The sequence below is a fragment of the Cervus elaphus genome, chromosome 11, assembly GCF_910594005.1.
Source record: "Cervus elaphus chromosome 11, mCerEla1.1, whole genome shotgun sequence".
Classification (NCBI taxonomy): domain Eukaryota; kingdom Metazoa; phylum Chordata; class Mammalia; order Artiodactyla; family Cervidae; genus Cervus; species Cervus elaphus.
The window spans coordinates 45,123,926-45,129,932 of NC_057825.1; the positions used below are offsets into that span (position 1 = coordinate 45,123,926).

The 6,007-nt window shown below is 38.6% G+C and overlaps 1 pseudogene; it reads right to left on the minus strand.

The window, feature by feature from the left end:
* Positions 1-222: 222 nt before the first annotated feature.
* On the minus strand, positions 223-584 carry LOC122703109 (annotated as a pseudogene).
* Between the last annotated feature and the right edge of the window lie 5,423 nt (positions 585-6,007).

Sequence of the window (6,007 nt, forward strand, 5' to 3'; positions counted from 1 at the left end):
TCCTCATCACAGGCTTCTCTGGTGGCTCAATTGGTAAAGAATCTGCTTGTAACATGGGAGACCCAAGTTCCATCCCTGGGTTGGGAAGATCCCCTGGAGAGGGGAATGGCAACCCACACCAATATTCTTTCCTGGAGAATTCCATGGAAAGAGGAGCCTGGCAGGCTACTGTCCAGGGGTTCACAAAGAGTCAAACATGACTGAGCAACTAACACACTTTCCTCACCACACAGCCATCATTTTGGGGATCCTGTGGCTGATGGGGAATAGACATCCTGACTCTGGGCATTGCAGGATGCCCTCCAACACATTCACCTCCAGCAGCATATGGTGCCTCTTTCTCAGAAATTTCTTGTCATGCTTATATCCCTGAATTATCTCTTTGTGCACCTCAATCAGATGCAGGCTGTTGGCAGCTCCAGAAGCACTTCCCACTCCACTTTGTGTATCATACATGCTACGAAGTTTGGGTTGAACTCCACAGGGTTGATATGGACCTCAGTGGCCTGGAGATGCAGAGGGAAGCCACAGGACCTGACTCCCCACACACACAAGCTCAGCAGATTGTGGGTGAGCAGCTTCATGTTTATGTTACATGCTCTTGCAAAGCTGGAACCAGAAGCGCCATTGTATATCCTTCCCTCCTATGTTGAAGATTAGTTGACCAAAGGGGTGTGGGTTTATCTCTGGGCTCTCTATTCTGTTCCATTGATTCAGATGTATATTTTTATGCCAATACCACACCGTTTTGATTTCTGTAGCTTTGTAGCATTGTCTGACATCTGAGAGATTTATGCCTCCAGCTTTGTTGTTTTTCCTCATTATTGTTTGACAATTCTGGGTCGTTTATGGCTCCACATAAAATTTTGAGTTATTTGTTCTAGTTGTGTGAAAAATGTCATGGGTAATTTGATAGAGATCACATTAAATCTATAGATTGCTTTGGGTAGTATAGCCATTTAAAAAATGTTAGTTTTTCCAATCCAAAAGTATAGGATCTTTCTGTTTGTTTGAATCATCTTCAGTTTCCTTTATCCATGTTTTGTAGTTCTCATCATATAAGCCTTTTACCTCCTTGGTCAAATTTGTTCCTAGTTTATCTTTTGATGTGATTTTAAAAGGGATTTTTTTTCTTTCCCTTTCTGATATTTCATTGTTAGTGTAAATAAATGCAATAGGTTTCTGTATGTTAATCTTGTGTCATGTTTTTGCTGAATTTGTTTATCAGCTCTAGTAGTTTTTGTGTGCAGTCCACATTTACTACTGCAGGAACTGAGTGTCTGGGAAGTTAAGTAAATTGTTCCAGGATATGTAGTAGGTAGTACAGTGAAGATTCAAACCCATATCTTTGGATTCTGTGAATGGGGTACTGTCTCCTTGTGCTTGCCCAGTCCCAGGCAGTCCCCATACAAAGAAATACAAAGATGAGTGAGGCACAGTCCCTGCCCTCTAGAAGCTTAGAAGCCAACAGGTCAGTTAGAAATGTAAACAGATAGTTGAAGTAAGTTCTATCTCTGTGTACTAGAGACTTATCCAGTCTCCTGGAGTAGCTGCAGCATAAGGTAGATGTCATATCCCAGGTCTCTTTTTTAGTCTGAAGAAGAAGAAGTATTAGTCGCTCAGTTGTGTCTGACTGTTTGTGATCCCGTAGGCTGTAGCCCGCCAGGCTCCTCTGTCCATGGAATTATCCAGGCAAGAATATTGGAGTGGGTTGCCATACCCTTCTCCAGAGGATCTTCCTGACCCAAGAATTGAACCTTGGTCTCCTGCATTGCAGGCAGATTTACCATCTGAGCCACTAGGGAAACCCTATTATTTTATTTTATAGTATTTGTAAGTTTTACTTTCTTTATAAAGATTAACTCATAATTCTCATTTAATAATGTTATGAGGTAGTCACTATTATATTCCCATTTTACAGGTGAGAAAATAAGGTACAGGTAGGTTAAATAATTTATCCAAAGTCACACACTAGTAAGTGGCAATGCTAGGATTCAAATTCAAGATGTCTAGCTCAAGAGTTTATATTTCCATCACTAGACTTCGTTGCCTCTAAACCTTTCTAGCTCAGAAAAATTAATGTTAGCATCCACCAAAGTGATCTGATTCTAGGGCTTTGACCCTTTAGGTGCCATCTTATTGCTTAACAATGAACAATGTAACTATCAAGGAGACTGGATACACTTGTTCTGTTTATTATGCTCTTTCTAGGCAGTTCTACCTAGGAAGGCAATTTACAATCAAAGGCTTGTTGGCTTGCTTGGAATCAGATCAAGGGGATTTACCTGGTTGATCTTAAGGACCTTCTGATTCCATTTGCACCGTAAGATTTTGTCTGTGGCAACCATTTCCCTGTACAATACTGAAGGCATACTGCTTTTAAGATGTTTTCTAAACTTACAGTGATGACCAATTCTCCTCAAGGTTTGAAATACTCTTTATTTAGACATTGTGTTAGTCAGGCTTCCTCTGTTTGTAAGTGCGGACAGTCCCAACTCAAATAAATGTAAGCACAATGGAAATTTCTTGACTCATGTCCCTGGCAAGTTAAGAGATAGATATAGCTTCTCGTATTTTCACTCAAATGAAATCATCCTCCAGATTTCTTTTTTTATCTGTATCCCTCCCCCTCCACAACTCTTGGCTTTACTTAGCTCTGTGTGTTGACCTCATTCATTCCTAGATAAAGATACTACCATGATGGGTTACCTATCCTGTTTTGTATCAATCAATATGGTCAAGAGAATGAGCTAGTCTTGTTTAGTTCAGCTTGGTTTATTTGTCCATCTGTGTGGCCTTCAGGGTCTGAGTTTACTTGATAATCCCACTAGAAGAACATGTTGGAGCAAAGAAGGCTACATTCCTCAAAGGAAGTAGGGATGATGTAAGACAAAAACAATAATATCAGTAAATCATATTGTAGCCTGAGACAAGAGAAGGAATTCATTAAAATAGATTCTGTCCTTATTTAAAATCTTGATGGGTTCATCATGGATTTTTTGTATTTTTATTTTTAAAATATTTCATTAAAATACTATTTATCTTGATTTTTCAGTTTTTTGGCATCCCTTAAATTTTGCATTAAAGGCAGATGTCTCACTCGCCTGGCCTCCTGACCTTAGTCTTGACCCTGTTACGAGGAGTCAACTTACTTCAGAGGTTAACATGGTGTCTGCCTCAAAGTAAGTGCTCAATAAATGTTTGCAAAACAAATAGATTTATGAATAAATTGAAAAATTTAGTCTCAGATATATGATGAAGCTGCTTTCTATCGTTTTTTAATATACAAAAGTACATGTTTTATAAACTCATGTTAAGCAAACTCATAAGAAACTGAATGATAGAACATTAGCTTAAAAGTCTGCAATTAGAAATGTTTGAAAATAAACTTCTTGGAGAGAAGGGTAGAGGAGTAGAAAGGTTACTAATGTTTGTTGTGCCCATGTACTATGCATTTTATTTATTTATTATCCACTATATGAGGCATTTTGTGTATCATTACATTTAATACAAGTCTATGTGGCTGATATCTTTATATTGTTTAAAGAAGCTGAGGCTTAGACAAACTTGCTCTATAACTAGTAAGTGACAGAGAAAGGATTTTAACACATATCTTTCTATGTGAAATGACCTTATTCTGGCTGCTGTGTATATTGGAGGCAAGGTAAGCTAGAGTAGAAGAAAAAGAGAAAAATACAACTGAATCTGTCCACAGTGTCAAACCCACGTCTTACCCATAAGCACTCAAAATATAATTATGAAACAAATGTGTAATAAGTAAAATAAAATTTGCGATTGGTCTAGATAAATTAGTTACTTTGGCTAACTAAAGCATTATTCCCTTCTCAATTCTACTTTTTTTTTTTCATTTAAACACAAAAAAGAAATAACTTACTTCTTCTCCACACACCTCAAGTCTTAAAGTAATTCACAGTTATGGATAGTAGTCTGAGAACATTCATCTTATTGCCTCTCACCTAAAATTCAGAAAGGTGTATGTGTGTGTGTTAAACACACCGAACACGTACATGCGTTCATTCTTTAATGCATTCAAAATATACAGTATTGTATTAGATACCTACTATTTCCACTGGACTGTTTTTCATTTCTACATGCTACACACACACACACACACACACACACACACACACACACACACACGCATGTGCATGTTAACTTATAACAGCTTGGAAAAACAAGAAAGAGTTTTATCAGAAACATTGGGAAATCCCTACGAGATCTAAGACAGAATCAGATATATCTAGGAACAAAACTAAATGAAAACATGACCCAGAAACTTGCAGGAGAGGAGGGTTATAGAAATATGACTTTGGTGTCATACCAACTCTGGACTCAATGGATAAAACAAGTGAGATGGACAAGCCCTGGACATTCATTAAAGTGATTAATTGAGTGGATGTATAAGAGTTAACTAGACTGGGGCTTCCCTGGTGGTCCAGTGACTAAGACTCTGCACTATCAATACAGGGAGTCCTATTTCCATCCCTAGTCAGGGAACTAGATCCATTACACTGCAACTGGGAGGTCTCAGGCTATAACTAAAGATCCCAAGTGCTGCAACTGAGACCCTGCACAGCCAAATAAATAAGTAATGTAACTAGGCTGGTTGACCATCAACCTGTCTCCCGCTCCTCCACTAAGCAGCAAGTGGCAGCAATGCTTGTTTATTGGCTAAAGAAGTATGGACACTGAAGCTTAAGAGAGGGAGTGATGCTCTCTGAGCCAGTTCCTGACCCCCAAGAGAGACAGGAAATTCCTCAAAAGAGAAGTCATTAAGGCATTCTTCCTAGTAGCATATCCCTTCCCTTTAGTTAAAAGAGGGCAAGTTATTATTACATATATCGAGCAGGAAACTAAGGATTAACAGGTACAAGATAAACATATAAAAGTCATCAAAATTTTGTAGAAAATCAATTCTATGTAAGAAAACCACTGATCTCAACAAAGAGAAGAGCTAAACATTCAAGGCAAGAGTTTATTGATGATCTGTTAAAAGAGGTAGTTGAAGGATAAATTAGTGAGTGGAAGATAGAGGCTGAGAAATTTTCCCTTTTTCATTTCTAAAGACAATAGCTAAAAGATCTAGAAGATTCAATATACATGTCCAGTTAAGTTCAGTTGCTCAGTCATGTCTGACTCTTTGCGACCCCATGGACTACCAGCATGCCAGGCTTCCCTGTCCGTCACCTACTCCCAGAGTTTATTCAAACTCAGGTCCATTGAGTCAGTGATGCCATCTAACAGTCTCATCCCCTTCTCCTCCCGCCTTCAATCTTTCCCAGCATCAGAGTCTTTTCAAATAAGTCAGTTCTTCACATCAGGTGGCCAAAGTATTGGAGTTTCAGCTTCAACATCAGTCCTTCCAATGAATATTCAGGACTGATTTCCTTTAGGATTGACTGGTTAGATCTCCTTGCTGTCCAAGGGACACTCAACAGTCTTCTCCAACACCACAGTTCAAAAGCATCAATTCTTTGGTGCTCAGCTTTCTTTATAGTCCAACTCTAACATCCATACATGACTACTGGAAAAACCATAGCTTTGACTAGCTGGACCTTTGTTGGCAAAGTAATGTCTCTGCTTTTTAATATGCTGTCCAGGTTGGTCATAACTTTTCTTCCAAGGAGCAAGTGTCTTTTAATTAAATGGCTGCAGTTACCATCTGCAGTAATTTTGGAAACCAGAAAAATAAAGTCTATCACTGTGTCCACTGTTTCTCCATCTATTTCCCATGAAGTGATGGGACCAGATGCAATGACCTTAGTTTTCTAAATGTTGAGCTTTAAGCCAACTTTTTCACTCTCCTCTTTCACTTTCATCAAGAGACTCTTTAGTTCTTCGCTTTCTGCCATAAGGATGGTGTCATCTGCATATATGAGGTTATTGAAATTTCTCCCGGCAATCTTGATTCCAGCTTGTGCTTCATCCAGCCCAGCATTTCTCATGATGTACTCTGCATATAAATTAAATAAACAAGGTGACAATA